This window comes from Littorina saxatilis, linkage group LG17 (assembly GCF_037325665.1).
Source record: "Littorina saxatilis isolate snail1 linkage group LG17, US_GU_Lsax_2.0, whole genome shotgun sequence".
Classification (NCBI taxonomy): Eukaryota; Metazoa; Mollusca; class Gastropoda; order Littorinimorpha; family Littorinidae; genus Littorina; species Littorina saxatilis.
Genome location: NC_090261.1, coordinates 66,584,384 through 66,603,716, shown reverse-complemented (window position 1 = coordinate 66,603,716; position 19,333 = coordinate 66,584,384). Strand labels below are relative to the sequence as shown.

The following is a 19,333-nucleotide window of genomic DNA, read 5'->3' as shown; positions in this document are numbered from 1 at the left end:
GCAGTTGACCCTGCACAATACAATCTATGATGTTTTTGGTAACAATTTTGCCGTCTCCCCCTCCCATAGGGTGACGTATTTCACAACTTCCTGTGTTACACAAACTCAGTGATGACCAATTTTGCCTGTATGTGTACCAGAAACAAGCCAGCTCCGAAATTCTCAAGAATTCTAGGATTCTAAAAATAGTACCGTTCACGCGTGAACGGTAGGTCTTGCTGGTAAACCGGCGGCTTGGGTCACTCTGTTTCAACGCTTCGCTTCACTACGCTTCAATATTTAGGCTGCCTTTTCAGGCGGCCACCGAGTGCACTTTATGCAAATGACTTGTGTAATATTGTTCCACCACGATTGGTTCTGGTGTATCACGTGGTTCATGAATATTAAAACTTGTTTATTGAATCAAGCTTTGACAAGTGTACTTGGTGGCTGCTTTGAAACTCAACAAAGCCTACTCCCCTTTCACAAACACTTCCCTAACGCTGCAGTCAAAACAAAGCTGTCATAGCGGGTTTTCCCGATTGACAAAAATTCTTATTACACACTCAGACTATTTGGAGTCGCGTTTGTTCTCCAGTGGCCAATTGCATAAGAATATTCTGGTGATGAATAAACGCGCTTTGTGTCATTAGCATCTAAAGATTTCTTGTTTACAATAGTTGTGTTGATCTGATGAAGCGCGGAACTGATCTTAGGGTTGTCATGGTGAAACACTCGCTTCTGAAACAGTGCTTCCTTGTAGTTATCATGCGATATGCTCGACTTTACAACCTGTTTGCTTACACCCTTTGCTTTTTTAACCACCCCTTTCTCACTTGCAACACTGTACATCTTTGCACGCAATCCAACATACTCCTTAATTATCTTCCCATTCATTTCATCTTTCATCTTTCCAATAACCTTCTTGTTAACATTTGAGTGCAATGGTGATTCTTTAGGGTAGTCGCAAGTGTCATAAAAAGAATCTTTTCCTTTTACTGCAGGACTTTCAGCTTCTAGATCTTTGTAAATGTCATCCGCTGGAATGTCAAGTAAGAATGAATCTGTGTCTGTGTAAAGTACTCTCGATTTGGGATATCTTGGTTTCAAATAATCATACAAAAACTCAAGCATCAACAGTTTTGACAACTCTAGCACAGTAAAGCCTATGAATACTGGTTTGTCAAGCTTGACTACAAGTTTTTTCATTAAGATACCATACAGCTGTTCATGAAAGTATTTAAAGTCTTGATACTGTGGTTTGGATGTCAGCTTGATGGCCTCATTTTCTCTTGTAACAAGTCTAACATCCTTTCTCTTGTGTGGGTTTTCCATTGTCTTACCAAAGCAACTGTTGTTCATCAGTTTAAAAAAGTCTTTCTCTGATGCATCAGCGGCTTTGGTTCTCAGTTCTGTGTTTTTCATGATGTAAGGTTTCATAAACTGTTCTTGATCAAATAAAATTATACGATGAACAGCCTTCAAAATTAATCCATGTCTAATGTAAAACTGTAACAGTCTGTAGTGACACACATACTTCTTTTTGTGAAACAGATTGGGCACCAGCTTTGGAGGTTCTCTTGGGTTTACTTTTAACCTCTCAGCCGCTAAAGGATAATCATTATGTAGATCATGAAGTGATAGTGGATAGTCTAAGTCAACTTCTAGTATCCATCCCTTTCGACTGTCTGGGCCTGCTTTTAATATTGTCAGCACAACACATTGTGAAAATGGCCCTGAATAGATCTTAAAGTTCCGAAGTGGAAGCGTCTGACACATTGCCCAACCATACAAATTGTTTGCATCTAGATACATGATGTAATTAGAAGGTTTCATAGGATCAAAGTCGTCCAAGTATTTGTTGTTGGCTTTGCAGTAATTGTGTGAAGCCATACTGATTCCTCCACGTAGTCCATTTTCAATCATCTGAAGTGTAGGTAGATCTGATAGCAAGTCAATCTTTACTCCTGTAAATCTAAGAAATGCATCCCAGCTCATGCCTGGTGCAGATATGTAATGTGAAGGATCTAGATTGTAGTGCTTCATACATGTTCTTCTGTAATTCTCAAATATATCTGCAAGTAAACAAACATCAGCCAACAAATATTGATCATGATAATCACCCATTGTATTACATCCTAATTTATTCCATGCAGTCTTAGCGTGTTCATAGTCTTCGTCACTTATACCCTTACCCTTCAGCCGTGAGAAGTAAGCATCCTTTGGCGGTAACTCATCTTCATCAAACCTCTCCCACGAATCCATGTATTCATATGGATAGACTCCCTTTCTAACTAAGTCACTGTCAAAGTACTTACATGTGATTGGGAAAGCAGTTAGTGATGAAGATAAAGACTCAAGTGTTCCCATCAGATGTTGAGCAGAATCGTAGAAGTGTAAACTATTCAGAGTAAAGGCCATGTACTTTTCTGAAGACTGCGCAATGCATCTTGCTTTGTATTCATCAGTTACTGCCTGCATGATCAGATGTGAATCATAACCGCGCAAGTTATGGAAGAAGATTGGAAGCTTCCAAGTCTTAGGATCAAACTTTAATTGTAGATTACATTTGCTGTGTGCTGCTCCTCGGAACTGCCCACTTACATGATCATGATCTCTTACTATTGGATTGTCTGTGTTTGGTGTTAGACTTTGTTCGCATATCCAACACTGTGTGGTAGAGTTAAACTGTTCTTGGTCTTCAGGTTTCATAACAATGTCTGAAAGATTCAGTTGTTTGGAGCAGTCATTTCGCACTTGGTTCATTTGCTGTAAGAAGTTCTTTGCTGCATTAGGTCCTCTGTACAATTGCGGTTTAGAATGTTTACCATCTGAACTAACAACAATAAATGCATATGAACAGACTTGATGATTACTTAGAGTTACTGTTTTAGGTAGGTCTTTTGGTAAAGGTCCTTCATATGGCACAATGATAGATTCAAAGTCAGCATAAACAACATAAGGACTTTTCTGTAGTTTGCATACATTCTTAAAATACACTTTGCTGTCTGGCGGTGGTGTTGTTAACTTCACAACCGCATCATCAACGCTCTTACAATGTTGCTTGTGTATAAGTGCTGCATGAATTGATGGAATACGCAAGAGACATCGCCTACAAAAGTCTTGTTTACTATTGTGATTGCTTGTGCTCGCCATCAGTCTACTCATTGTACGAATCAAAGTGTAATGATATTTTACACCATCAGTCATTAGTAACATGTCAACATGGTTAGTATCACAATCACCAATCGTTGGTGAGTTCTTTGATATTCTGACTGGTTTCAGTTCATCTTCCTCATCCCACGTGTAAACATTTACGGTGATGGGTTTGTTTTGCTGTTCAAATTTGTCAATGCTTGTAATGCTGACAGGAAATTCAATACCAGTAAAGTTTAGTTTATTTCTGTATGCATGATAGTTAGACACTCTTTCTGCATTTTTCTTTACACTGTACAGTCTTGCCAGAACACACCACATAAAACATTTGTCATCATCATTCTTTATGTTCAGCACAGCACGTTTTTTGACAAGAGTAGGAGGTAAAGGTATGTAACTTCTACCTCTGATGGGGGCAAATTTACTTAGCTTCAATTCTATTTTTAGAATTTCACCTTCTGACCATCCGGATCCTTTCATCTTTGCATCCTCTGCAGCTTGCTCAAACCGTTTCATCATTTCATCTGCCCAGTTTCCATTCAATTCTGCCATAGAATTAAGTGCTAGTTGTCTGGTTGAAACATGAACTTCTAGCACCTCATCACTGACTGTTTTGTATTTTATTAAACTGACTATCTGCACTTTTACTGGAGGTTCAATCAACAAATTGTTTGGAATTTGTTCAATGGCGTCTTGCACACTGGACTGCACATTTTGAGGATCCGTTACTTGTAATTCAACGGTGTCAAATACTGTCGATAAAGATTCTAATACAGAGTCTTCCATCGCTGTGAGTTTGATTTTATAACTCAAAATAAAAATATAAATTAAAAAAATGAAGTTGCTTAGAATTCTTTCTCAGAGCTTCCATTTTTGTTAACACTATAAAATCTGAAATTAAAAAAATCATTTAACATTTGTACCACGTGGAACTAATTGTAATTCCTCTTTTACAAAGGCTCTTTGCGGTGCTGGTTCTCTCAAGTAATATATAGGTGGATTTGTCTCTACTACTCTCTTGATTTCATGAATGTCAATACTCCAGATTGGATCCGTTGCACGCTTCCTGCTGTCACCCTCAGCTTCACCGGGTGCATATAAATATCTGACTTTCTGATTGAAAGGTAGTAATGCCACTGGTGTTGTTGACTTTGGAGCAACAGGTATTGTTTTCTGTTTGATTGCATCAACTGGTCTTAACCCTGTAGCTTTAAATACCTCCAGATTCATTGCTCTAAGTACTGATGGTAATCTTTTGACCCATTCAGTGTTACGCAATTTACTTTCTGTGTCCAAAAATTCCTGATGGTACTGATATGAAAACAGTTTTTCTGCCAACTGTTTGTTAAAGCTCTCAACAATAGCCTGTGACCTGTGGTTTCCTGGAATACCTCTCTTCACTGTAACATGATGTTTTAACAGAAGCTGGTTGACAGCTCCTTTAAACTCCTTACCATCATCGCACTGAATCATTCTGGGATACTTTAGTGGTCCACGTCTGTAAATTTCTTGCAGGGCAACAGCTGTAGCTATAGCACTTTTCTCTGTCAACGGTTCAGCATCTTTGTATCTTGTTGCAACATCAACTACAGTCAGTGCATACTTATATTTCTTCCTTCTGACTGTGTCATGCGGTAAATACAGCAGGTCTATTTGATGAGTGTCATTCGGTTTAATGTTAACAAAGTGTGGTCGTGTAATTTTTCTTGGTGCAGGTAAATAGATCTGCCAAACTGCCTGCTTTGACAACCATTTCTTTGCTATATCTTGAGAAACACCTGCTGCGTCACTGAGCTTGTCAATAGCAGTTCTTCCTTTCCAGTATCCTTTTGGGGAATAATATATTTTAGATAACAAAGCATCACTCATGGTTTTTTAAATGACAGAATATTAAGATTTGACAGCACGCGCAATAAAGTAAACAACAGCCATACCAATAACAATGAAAACAATCTCGCCCACCTTCTGCTCTTCTGAAGGCTGATAAAAGTCACCCAGTTTTGGAGGAGCACTTGTCTTCATTTTCTTTCCAGTTACAAGATAGTATTCTTGAATGGCTGCATCAACATTGGCAAAGGTTTTGTTTGCATGTCCTTGCTGCCTGAGTTTATCATTCATAAAGTCTAACTGCGCAATTCGTTTCTTCTCGTATTCATCCTGTGCTTTCGCCAGTTGTTCCATGGCTTTGTTGTGCCTTTCCCTCTCTTCACCATTTTGCAGTTTAGAAAACAAATAGTTGCTGCCAGAAAATGCAAGCGCATTTACAATCGCACCTCCCACCATCATAACCAAGCTAGCCATTTTATTGTCTTACATGTTTATATTTTCTGGAATAATTCCTTGCTTCACCAGGAAGTCTTTTGTTGCAAAGGAAGCTGTCACAACACCAATTAGTTTAGCACCGTCTTCGAAGTCTAACTTTCCCAAGTCGGCTGGTTTCATTCTGAGGAGACTTTTACCCAGCATTGTGTAACCTACACTCAAGCCTCCAATCACTGCAGCGTGATAAACTAGATTAACTATTGTCTTTTCAGAACTCATTTTTATGTTATCAAAATTAAAATATTAAAATTATTCCATATGAAATGAATCCACTGCAGGTACTACTGTGGGCTTTGTTATTGTTTGTACTGCTTTGTTTGTTGGTTTTGGTGTTTCTGATTTTGGTGTTTCTGATTTTGGTGTTTCTGACACTTTATATTTGCCTTGCCAAAGTTTGCAAAGCAAGTATCCACCTCCTCCAACAACAGCTGCTACAGCTACTTTTCTGTATGATAGAAATGAAGATTTTAATTCTTGATCAGTTTGTGTGACCTTAGTCACTTCAGGAATGTTTGGTGTCTGCTCAACTTCAGACATAATGTTCTGCTTTGCCTTTTGATTTAACTTTTTTTGTCTGTTCCATTCGGCTAGTTTTTTTCCTGCTTCTACTCTACCAGGTTTCTTTGTCACTGTGTTCACTTCTGGTATTTTCGTCTGCTCCACTGTCTGCTTCAACTGATCCGTCATCTTTTTTATTCTGAAAATTAATGTGTTTGAAAGTAATTAATCCAGCAACAAATGGTACTAATAAAGCACCAAATCGATAATACAGGCCACAGGCAAGAGATTCGAGGGACTTGGAAACAACAGGGTCATGAGTTAGATCATGTGTTAAGTCTTCCTCCGAGTCGAGAGGTGTAAAATGTCCAAAAATCTTTGTGTACAAACCTATAACAGTCTGTCCAATACTTCTAACCATCTTAGAACCAAGCACTGATTCATACCGTCCATGATACTTTTCTATATCTTCTGAGGAAAGATGTTGTACTTCTTCCACAGTTAACTGCTGCCCAAGGTAGTGTTTTGTTTTTCCACAAACAGCAAGTGAATACAATCTTTCTTTTTTATCAGGTATAGTCCTACTGTCACAGATTTCAATATCTGTAGCAGTCTGCATCAGCAATTCATCACAGTTCATTTTATTTTGATGCAGAATAAAATAAAAATCTAGTAATTAAACTTGAGTAAGAACTTGGGTAGGAACTTAACAAGAACTTAGGTAGGAACTTGAGTAAGAACTTGTGTAAGAACTTGACAAGAACTTGTGTAAGAACTTGACAAGAACTTGTGTAAGAAATTGACAAGAACTTGAGTAAGAACTTGACAAGAACTTAGTAAGAACTTGAGTAAGAACTTGGGTAAGAACTTGGTAAGAACTTAGTAAAAACTTGTGTAAGAACTTAGCAAGGATTTCTACAAACATACATACTGAACTGGTTGATCAGTTTTTAAAACCAGTTTCGAGTGCTTAGAAGATTTCAGATTATTCTTTATTCTTTCTCTCTCATGTTTGTTTTCAATGACATCATTTTCTCGAAGACACTCTTCAAAACTGTCACGGTCCTTTGAATAGAACAATGTTATTGTTTTGAGTTGCTCTCTAAAGTCTTTCAGAACTGCATTGTATTTTTGTGTTAATATCCAAACTGATATTAATGCATGTCGTCCACTGAATGCAAGCTTTGCTAGTGCACTTTTCTTTCTAACAATGTCACGTTCTGCTGCACAGTCATCAATAATAAACAGTGTTGGCGTGTTCTGAAAAAGATCGAAATAATGCTCCAAGCAAACATTTAGACGATCAGAAGGATTTACAATAAATATATTTTGATCAGACCATATGAATTTTCTCTCCTTGTATGTTCTGTTATGCTTTATGGTTGGACAGAATATGACTATGTGTTCAAAGTGATTTATGTAAACAGTCTGTAATAAATCCAAAACATATCTTGTTTTGCCGCAACCTGTTGCCCCACAAATCAAAGAACAGTGTGGATCTTTTGGAAGAAAATCTAGATACTTCATTTTAACACGTTCAATAAACAATATCCTGTAATCTGCTTTCAGAGATGTTTAACTGCGCATCTGACACAACAAACACGTAGATCTTAACTGATTTACTACTACTCCCTACTTCCTTTTCAATTTGTATTGTGATTCCTTCTGATCCGTTTTTAATTCGCCTTCCACTTCCATGCAGTTTGTTGTCGTCAGTTGTTCTGAGATCCAGCCATAACGCATATTTATTTGTCAAGAAATCTTCTACGCCAACACCGTGTAAATGTAGATCTTTAGCCACAAGATCAGATGTTGGGTCTTTCAATCTTCCTCCAGTAAAGTACTTTCTTGCTTCATCATAGTGTTGGTATGGCAGCATGCCAGATGCAAATATTTGGTTTGGCTGCCCTTCAATTGTGCAATATACTCTATTGATTAGTGGATTGTAAAACTTTTCTATTTGCCTTTCATATGAATCTTTTGGTTCCTCAAACAACATAAGTATTCCCTTCATTGACCTAGCTGGTGTATTCAAGTTAATGTTCCAGATTGGATCAGCCTGGCTTTTTGAAAGTGTACTGTGATTCAACACTCTTTCATAATAGATAGGCAGCTTAGAACTATACTGATTTTCTATAAGTCTAGCCAGTTCAGGATGGTTTACAACATCAAACTCTAAAGAAATTCCAGACACCTTATACTTTGCTTCCGGGTCTTGTGAAAGCATAACACGATCATAACTATTGAAAGTCAGGTCGTATGACAGCCTGTCACGCAATGCTCCTTGATAGAAGGGAGGATGTGAATTTATGAGTTCAAAGTCAAGTGGAATACAAAATTTGTTTCCAAAAGCAACATTGACAGCGTTATCTTTTTTGTTATTGTCAGCTTTATCTCCTGCTCCTATTCTAACTTTTATCCCATTGTCTGACTGAATCCCTTGAAACACTCTGTTTTTCTTTTCATTGTCAGTCAACCAATTATCTGCATAAACTAAAAATACATCTGCATTATTCAATGACATCACTTCCCGCCCTTCCAGTTTGACAGTAATCTTCCTCACAATTGCTCTTCCTACATTATAAGCCAAAGTCCTATTTTCATCTGAGCCAGATTCTAATTCTAATTTGAATGATAGTCTTACAGTGCCTGGTACAATAACATCGTTCTTACCTAGATTAGGAAACCTAACAGTAAGTATTTCATTCTGATCAATAGTAGAAGGATTATTTGTGACTATAACTGTTTGCCTTATTCCTTTTACCCCGAGAGGCTCTTTCAGCCTTCTGTAAGGATCAAGAACAGAACCGAACGATTGTGCCATCTTTTTTTATTTTCAAAATAAAAAATAAGTTACAAATGGCAGAAGGTGGATTTGAAGATTTATTTGAGCCAGCGGACGACATGAGCGAAGCAATCCCTTTGGTTCCCTACCATCATTCACTGCATTATGAGGTGGCACGACATGAACTTCTGGAAGGTAAAGTTAGAGATTTCTACAAAAGTTTAGGAGAAGAACCTGATGTTTTAGATCCAAACCAGTTCAAAATGGAAGCAAATCATTTATATACAACTAGCGATAAAGGAGAAAAAGTCCAACTTACATATAAATCTAATCCTGCTAAGTTTCTATCAAAAGTTTCACTAAAACAAAAACTTACTGCTAATCGACTTAGGCAATTAGATATTGTGCCTAGCACACGGTCATCAGCTTCCCATGTTGTTTCCTTACTTCAACAAGCAGAACTAGGACTACCAACTGCTACTCAAATAGAATCTGTTCCATTGCAAGATCTTAATAAACTTGCAGATGAGGCTGATCAACTTATACAAGAGATAGAGACTTCTTTTTCTGAGGAAACTTCACTGAAGACTCCACATGAACTATTACCTATGAGAGAAATAGAAGCCCTTAATCAATCACTACAAACCATCAGAGGTGAAATAGCAAATAATCTGTCAAAACTAGGTCAGCTGGATGAAGATATAAACAAAGAGAAACAAAAACTTGCTGATGCTGATGATTTGAACCTAGAACAAGAAGTAAAAAACAGAATTTCTAAGCGTTTAAAAGATTTGCAGGAGGAGAAAGCCATAAGGTTAGAAGTTCTAAGTAACAATAGAGAACAACTGAGAACACAGGTCAGCAGAATAAAAAATACAATTCAAAGAATCCTTTACGAAGACACAACTCTTGCTGAAAGAATTAGAACGCTTTTCAGAGAGCAGGGAATCACAATAGCTAGTATACTAACTGCGTTAGGATTTGCAATAAGCACATTAGTGTTAACACTCACAGGTGGCACTGTCACACCTCCACCTCCACCTCCACCTTCATCTCCATCTGATCCGGGATGGGTAAAGAAACAACTCAAACACATTGCAGAACTATTAAAGAAACTAGCAGCAAAAGCTTTGGATGCACTTCCAGGAATCATTGGTTCAATTGTTAGCTGGCTGTTATCTTTTGCAGGTAAAGTTGTTGGTTTCATGGCTGAACATCTCTGGACTCTAATAGTTTTAATTGCAGGTGTTCTGCTAACGAGAATAAAGCAAAAGTAAGCCTACACCCACTCCACCAATTACTAGAGCAGTCTTCTGCGATTCATGATCATCACTAATACTAACAGCTTGATCATCACTAGTGACAGAATGATCTTCACCTGCAGCGTGATCTTCACTTGTCACGCTTTGTTTCTGTTCATTGTGATATGGCTGTAACATCGTTCTGATTTCTGAATTCAGTTCTTCACCCTTTCCAAGCGGCTGGGTGTCACTAGCAATAATGATTTCATTGTTATAATTTGTTATTGTTCCAATCTGCAGCTGGAGATCAGAAGGTAACATGTAAAGGCCGTTACCAACAGCAAAGTCAACTTTTGATCTTGCATAACGGAGAGAGTCTTGATACCTTTTGATGCTGGAAGGCAGATCAACTGCAGAGTTTATGACATCTTCTAAATTTGATAACAACTGTTTCTGTGCACCAAACCCTGTGCTTGTTCTCAGTATGTTTGATCGTGTCTGTGCCTGCGAGCCTAGCAAGCACCACGTATATGTTCGGATAGATTCATTGATCCTTTCAACACCTGATCCAGTGAAACCTTTGCCGGTGTCTAATATAAAAGTAGTCCATGCATTGTGGTGCTCTTGTTCTATTGATCCTAACTGTACCTGCACATTTGAAGAAAAAGATGTATGACCTGGCCAGTAATCAAAATTATACCTCCTGTGGACACCCCATAAATATAGTGTTCCCATGCCATGGTTTTTGTCTTGCTTTTGCCTAAAGTCGGTCTTAAAATCTATATTGAATTCATTGCAGAGACGCTCATACACTTTCATGTTTATCCTATTGTTGAATGGGTTCCAGCTCTTTTCATGCGGCATTGGTGCCTGAAGTTCAGACAAGATTCTCCTGCACTGATAGTAAACGTGAAATGTGTACACACACTTTGTCAGTAAGTTTGAATTATTCATGTGGTCTGCATAGGACACTCCACATCCTGTGGTTGCACAGAATATTGCAAAGTTTAACTGATTCTGATAGAACTGAATTGGGTGAGAGTTCCACATCTTTGGAACACTATCATTTTTGATTGGGGGATTTAGGTAAGAATGGAATGGGTCAGGCACTTTAACGCGAATGGATTCTGTTTCTGTTACAGCAAAGTCCAACTCATGGAAAGAAATAGTCTTTGGATTGTAATATGGTCCAGTTTTGTATTTAATGTCTTTGTTGAATTTATACTGAATCATTTTTGTTGTTGAATAAAAAATGTTTATCACACTAACAAATGTGAAGACTAGTGTGCCAGTTAAACTTGCAAACCCTATCAACAATCAAAATGGAAGAATGAAAGTTGCACTGCATGAAATTATGTACAAGGTTACTTGGTATAATATCAGTAAAAAAAAGGCTAACAACTGGGTTAGAATTAATGGTAAAACACATTCTGTAGAAGATGGTTACTATGACTTCTGCACTTTAGAGAAAGAATTGTTTGCTCCAGTAGGTATTACAGCGAGTTTAAATCATGCAAGTCTCATTGCTACTCTTACTATGCCCAAAACTAGAGAAGTAAACGTTGAGTTTCCAACCAAACTCCTTGATATGCTTGGAATTACAAAAATATACAAGGGAACACGTCCCATTGACATGGATGTTAACAGTGTACTGTTTGTTCACATGAGAGAGCTTAACACATCCTATAATCTGTTTAATGATCAGCGTTCTGATCTGCTTAGGATTCTTCCACCGAGTGATGCCTCTTTTTGTAAAATGCACGTGCCAACATTTAAGACACTTCAGTTCAAGGACTTGGAGGAAGGGTGTCATGAATTCCTACACATTGATCTGAAAAATCAAAGTGGACAACCAGTTGATTGTTTGTTTAACATTACATTGGAAATAGTTCCATAAAATATTGAGTATTAAAATGTCGAGTGGACCTACAATAGCTTATCCTGTTGCATGTTCAACTATAGAGTTGAAAGATTTAGCAGACGCTATCGACTTTGAGAGCAATGCTGAAGTCGGTGCAGTGTATGCATTCGAGTTTACAGACACTGGTTATTACAAGAGAAAGGAAATCGACGATGAAAAGAAACCAAGATTCCTCAAACTAGGTCAAATCCGTGATGTTAATGTACCTGATCCAATTGTCGATGACATATACTACATGTGGAAACATCAGAATAAAAAATGGGTACTTAGTCCTGTTATAAAAAAGATTGACTGGGAAATGAAGTTTGAATTTGTGAGTCCATACACTCTTGTTGGAAAAGACGACACATTCCGTAAGTCAATCAATGCTAAACCACTAATTGTTAGCCTTGTTCCTGCGATTAACAGCAGGGGAGAAGTTGCAGTTAAACCTTTCCATAAGAACAACTATCTCATTCACAGAAAACAAAGTGTTGAAAAGGACGCTGACACCATTGTCGATTTTATACCCAAGCTTCCAATAGGGCAGAATGCAACTATGATATTTGATATAGTTGTCAGGAAAAGGGAAGAAACCACAAACACTGTTCTAATGAGAGGAATAAATCTCAACTGGAGACCATTAAATGTTGAAGAAGTCAGAGTATTTATTGCTGTTCAAAAGGATTCTAACACAATAAAAAAACAGACGTCAAACCAAAATGTTGTTGTTAACGCAGATATAAATAATTTAACAGAAATAAGAAGTATTAATCTTACTTATCTTGATTTGATTGCTTTCTACTATACAGATAAGGTGTTAAGCAATGAACAGCTTCAAAGCTTAGCAGAAACACTGGCCAGTGAGAATTAAGATAAATATTTTATATTTTGCATTAAAAAGATGACTAGCAGTGTGAAGCTTTATCCTAATATTGATGAAAGTGCAGCAGAAAGTCAACAATTCAGACTGGCACACATTAGTAATATACAAAAACAACTAGAAGATGAATTAGAAAAATATTCTCGCGCTAGACGTAAGTACTCAACAACTTACAACAGCCTTTCTAATGCCAGCACTGGTTCTACTATCCTTGCATCAGCTGCAGGTGTAACGGGAACAATTCTGTTAGCTACCGGAGTAGGGACTCCAGTTTCTCTAATCCTAGGTGGTGTCGCAGCAGCAGTTGGTGGTTTATCATTTATAGCATCAGCTATAATGAAAAAAATTGTGAAAAAGCTTGAAAAACACGAATCCATTTCCACTCTTGCATCATCAAAATTGTCTAGCCTAAAACTGTCTATCAGTAAAGCACTTGAAGATTCAAAAGTTTCTGACGAAGAATTCAAACAGATACAAACAGACTTTGATGACTACAAAAGTAAGAAAGCAAGTATTCAAACAAAAACACGAGCTGAATATAACAAGCCAATCGATATAGAAGATCTGAAAAAGCAGTTTTTAAAAAAGGGGATTCAAATAGGACGGGAAGAAAAAGTAAAAATAGAATCACTTGTAAAGAGTTAACTATTCGTTTAGACAGTCACATTGCATGTATCAGATATAATTCTAACAGTGAAAGAACATATGAAGTAAAGTTTGTAAATGAGAGAGCGTATTGAGCTTAAGAATGTTGTATAAGAGAAAGGGGGAATGTACGTTCTGGGTTACTGATTCCGACAGACCCGGCATTGGTTCAAAACAACCTTACTTTACTGTATTTTTTTTTGTATGGATTTATGCAGTATTTTTCTGATTTTGTCGCATGTTTCATTTTAGTAAAAGTTTAGTCCAGAAGCCTATTTTGCGTTAATATTTAGGGTCTGTCGGAATCGGTGAGCCAGAACGTACATTCCCCCTTTCTCTAATGACGTTTGTCTCGGTGACTTTGGCATCATAAGCAGTGGAAAAACAGGTCCCTGCCAGACTTGCTTGACATGACCTCATTTACATGATATACACACGTGTGATTTGAACGATTATTATCTCACGGGTGTCTCTCTCACGTATGTAGGATAAATATATATATATATATATCCCATGACCTCCCTTCTTTGTCTCTGTAAATGTACTCTAGGTATATTTCTTGTATTTCCATTGTTCTCTTGTTACATCTATGATGTAACTATTGCACTCTTATAAACATAAAATAGAGGATAAATAAGGGTGCACGAAATACATCATAGCTGGCTCTACTTTCTGTCGTCCTTGACATTCCAAAATGCACATGTACCTATTGACCAGATGTGCAAGGGGTAACCACGCTTTTGAGAACTTGCGCGCGCGAGAGTCGTTCAGTGTTATAGCTGAGTTTAGCGTCATAGATTTCATGACGTCTGTCATCCATCGCGTCATATTAAGGGGACGTAATCTGTTATGTTTCCTTCTATTCGCTGTTCTATTTCTCTCTTGTGATCAACATGACAAGCCGTATTTGTTTGAGTGTGTGTGCTCGTGCTCTCAACTAAAACAAAAGTCAAACTAGCAATCGTTGAAAACCCAGTCCGTCCGACCAGCACTGCTATGTTCAGACTATGCTCATGTGAAGTTACAGCGTGCCCGGTACACACGCCCTTATCGGTACATCATCGACTACGAGTGTTCTCGGGACAAGCTGTTTAATGCATTTTGCGAGTATTTCTAGCTCTTCTGCGGTGCAGTAGGCCCTATAGACGATGAAGGTGTCCAAGATCTCAGGAGATGCATGTGTAACCACTGGGTATTGAGTCAAATCCGTGTAAGAGGCTTTCAAGGGTGCGTATCGCTAGCGCTACGTGTCATTTGTGCTACGTGTCATTTGTGCTACGTGTCATTTGTGCTACGTGCCGCTATCGCTACGTTGATTAGTGCTACAAATAATTTGTCGATGAGTCGATATCATTCGTTCATTATCACTACGTGTCGACAGCACTACATCTTTTAGCGCTACGTGTCATTATCGCTTTGTGTCAATACCACTACTTACTGACGACTCTCTCTTTCTCCTTTTTTTCTCTCGCTCTCACTCCTGGTTTGTGTACGTGTATATGTATGTCGGTGTATGTGTGTGCGCGTGTGTGTCTGTTTCAGTGTGTGTGTGTGTGTGTGTGTGTGTGTGTGTGTGTGTGTGTGTGTATGTGTGTGTGTGTGTGTGTGTGTGTGTGACTCTCTATCTCTCTTGCTCACTCGCTCGCTCACTCACTCTGTCTCTCTCTCTCTCCCTCTCTCTCTCTCTCTCTCATTACACACACACACACACACACACACACACACACACACACACACACACACACACACACACACGCACACGCACACGCACAAACGCATACGTACCCACGGTATCGTACACACAAACTCACACACAGAAAAACATCCGTGTATGTATATATATATATACGGTATCATGCGAGAGAGAGAGATAGAGAGAGGGGGGAGGGGGAAAGAGCGAGCGAGAAAGAAAGAGCGAGAGAAGACAGAAAGACAGATGGAGAGAGAGAGGGGGAGGAGAGACAAGGAGAGAGCGATATTAAAGAGGTACAGAGAAAGAGCGATTGAGAGGTGCAGAGAGAGAGAGAGAGAGAGAGAGAGAGGAGGGGGAGAGAGAGAGAGAGAGAGAGAGAGAGAGAGAGAGAGAGAGAGAGAGAGAGCGAGCTCAGAATGGTTTATTATACTAAGGCCACAGACTTATATACAAACCACGGGGGATGGGGGAAGAACACAATCAAAAAAACAAACCACACACCAACAACAACCATGAAATAAATACGTGGTGAAAAAAGAGAGAGAGAGACAATGACAATGACAATGACAATGACAAATCTTTATTTTTCGAGGGTGACAAGAATAAGCATAGATATGCTTTTTTGCATCTGGCCCTCGCCCTAAAGAGGGACTAAACTATTTTACTATAACTATGACTAGGGAAAAAAAGGTTACATAAAAACATTAATGGTAGAACATATAAGTTTATGTACATGAAGCGCATTATGTAGAAGCATTGTAGATCATAAGGTAGTGTTCAAAATTGGGTGTAAAGCAATGAAGATAAACGGAAAGTAACCCAACAATACAGAGAGAGAGAGGGAGGGAGGGAGAGAGAGAGAGAGAGAGAGAGAGAGAGAGAGAGAGACACACACACACACACACACACAGACACAGAGAGACAGAGACAGACAGATCCGACAGACAGCCATGCAGACAATATATATACACACTCACACGCAAACACAAAGGGAAGTGTCTGCCGTTTGAACATGTAGTATAGTGCTATCGACACGTAGCGCTACAGTCCATTGGTTTTTCAAAAATAGTGATATCGACACGTAGTTCTATTGAGACGTAGTGATAATGGCACGTGTGAATTGTGGCAATAGCACTACGTGCCGATAGCACTACTGTTTTTAGCAATTTGTGTCGATAGCACTACAGAAAATAGCTAAAACGATACGTAGCACAAATGACACGTAGCGCTAGCGGGACGCACCGGGCTTTCAACTGACGGGGACAACCAAGCCACCATTATGCACCGACTTGACATATAGATCAACAGACGTGCCTTTAGAATAAAGTATGTGCAGTCAGGTGCCTCATCTGAACAGACAACTAAAGCATGCATGTTTCCGTCACACTTTGTCTTTTAGATCTTCATGGGATATACAGGTTACAACACTCGGGATTTTTTATATGGCTTGTATTTCAGTCAAGACCCAGCGAGAATATCAAAGGGACTCACTCGCCAGAGGCTCGTGAGTCCCTTGATATTTATCCGCTGGGTCTTGACTGAAATACAAGCCATATAAAAAACACTCGTGAAGAAGTAGAGCTGAATACCTGGCTTAGCCGGCGCACCGTATGAAGGAAGGGAGATAAACGCGCAAAACACTGGAGAAGATAAGGAAGAGTTACTGGGAATGGATGTACAGAAAAAACAAAATTGGTTCAACGCTGCGCGCTGAGAGCACGTGTTGAAAATTTTCATCGACCAGATTGTGTCCGGGGTTTACCAGACACAAGCCGTATATAGATATATAGATCTATATAAGTCATAACCTACATTCTGTTATCTTTATTATGCAAACAACAGCTCACATTGTGTTATGCATTGATCAATAAAAATCTTGGTTATGGTCACCCAGACAATTGTTATGTGGCAGACCCTATAGCTTTCTTTCCAACTGTCCTTAGAAATTAATGAACAAATAAGAACGAGCAACGCAGAAGAGAAACTTCAATCTTGGTGAACATCTCATCTGAGGGTATGTTTCATCTTTGTCAAAAATCTACCTATCCCTTCCCTCTTTCTAGTTTAGGCCATGTACGTTACCGTCATCACTTTTAAAAAGAATTTAGCCTTATGTTTTTATCTTATCACAAAGCTTGCAGTCAGCATAGAGCATTCTGTCCGTGACATGTCAGTATCAACCAAAGGTGTTTAATCTAATTCTTGCGTAGCAATTAAGCCATCTAACTGTTTCACAACTACACTCTCGCTGTCTTGCATAGCAAGAGGCTATATATCTATAGTCTATATACGGCTTGTGTCTGTCTGTCTGTCTGTCTGTCTGTGTCACTTCGCGATGCACGGCCAAAGTTCTCGATGGATCTGCTTCAAATTTGGTGGGCATATTCACTAATTCAGGTAGACCCCGGACACAATCTGGTCGATGAAAATTTTCAACACGTGCTCTCAGCGCGCAGCGCTTGACCGATTTTGGTTTTTCTGTACATCCATTCCCAGTAACTCTTCCTTATCTTCTCCATTGTTTTGCGCGTTTATCTCCCTTCCTTCGTGTGGCATCAATCGCGTACAATGCGCAGGCGAAGCCGGCGTACACCCGGCAAAGCCGGGTATTTGGCTCTAGTTCTTCCCGGCAAAGGCGGGTACCCGGCGAAGCGGGTATTCATCTAGTATATATATATATCTATACGCAAGCATTTCTCGCGTGTAAGAAACACTCGTCAGTTTCTGTCATCTCTTTGTTTACTCAGTAAATGACTAAATCACATTGTGTTCATGACTAATCTTATCAACTATTTACGCAATGGAAATTGCTTTACCCTATAGATCATTCCTCAATTACTCTTGTTGAGAAGAAATGGGAGAAATCAGGTTTAACGTGATTGGCGTTTTTTTACCTTTCTGTGACCGTGATTGCCGAAATTTCAATTTCTGTGATCGTGATGGGACTTTGCCCGTGATCCGTGAAAACAAAAAAATCAAGTCTCGTGATCGGGATCGTCATTTGTTTTCGTGATCGTGATGGGCATTATTTCAAAGCATTTTATTTTCAACGTACATTTTTCACAGCTGTATCACTCTATGATCCTCGATTCGTCAAGGTGTTTGTGATCGTGAAAACAAAAATCAAGGTAACTGTGATCGTGAAAGCTAAAATTTCCCTTCCCGTGATCGTGATGATACCCCCCCTTTGGGGCCCTCATGATAACTAGTCCAGCTCCAAGTCTTTCTTTGATACTGATACTATCATTATCATTATGTATTAACATAGTATGTATACACCATGATAGACTACAGTACATCACATGTATTACATTTACACCAACCACTGAAACCAACAAAACCTAAATTATTCTGAATCAACACGCGAGAGCTTTGTCGACATACTGAACACATACCCTCGAGGCAAACTGGACTGATGTCACACTTGACTAATTCACTATCACTGGATAAATCGAGCAACTGTGTCGTCTTCGAATTTTGTAGTTGGGGACACTCAAATCCTTCTAAAACTAAAAGTGAAAGTCGCCGAATACGTACCACGTGAGAAAGGCGGTTGGTATATATTTGAAAAAGCCTAACACAGCAATAACAAAATTTAAAACAGGGAGACAGCACAGTTTAGACACCTACCTGTCGTAGTTCCGTTCCAACTCTGTAGGCTGAGCTTACCTAGCTGTGACACCCCGAATGCGCCCAATCACAAGAATAAGGTCAGAGGTTAGAGAAGAGCTGTGACTAAAGACTACGCGACCGCACGCGGCCACACGCGACCTTGCACTACCTTGCCCGGCCTCAAACTAAAGCATGTACATGTAATATGTTAAAATATATAGTAGCTTCACAACATTATCTGACTTTATACCAAGTTTTAAGTCACAGAAATAAAAAAAAATAAGGGAGTTATGATGCATTTTGCGACGAGCTATCGAGCGAAAGTGAAGGCACCGTGATTCAGCGTCCGACCATGTTCGGACGCTGAACCACGATGCACTTAAAACTTGGTATAAAGTCAGATAATGTTGTGAAGATACTATATATAAAAAATATTACATGTACATGCTTTAGTTTGAGGCCGCGCAAGGTAGTGCAAGGTCGCGTGTGGCCGCGTGCGGTCGTGTAGTCTTTAGTCAAAATCTAAAAATGCGTAAATATAACTTATACAAATAGTTCAACAATGCTATTAATTAAAGACCAGAAATAGCCATTGCAATAGGTAAAAATAACGAGTGTT

At 38.9% G+C, this 19,333-nt stretch overlaps 1 protein-coding gene across 2 annotated transcripts in view; it reads right to left on the bottom strand.

The window, feature by feature from the left end:
* Positions 1–18,870, bottom strand: part of LOC138952262 (uncharacterized) — a 64,310-nt gene extending 45,440 nt beyond the window's left edge. For both annotated transcript variants that reach the window (XR_011451336.1, XM_070323891.1), the window contains exon 1: positions 18,733–18,870. The gene's annotated coding sequence lies outside the window, so the exon portion shown is untranslated. The remainder of the gene's footprint in view (positions 1–18,732) is intronic.
* Between the last annotated feature and the right edge of the window lie 463 nt (positions 18,871–19,333).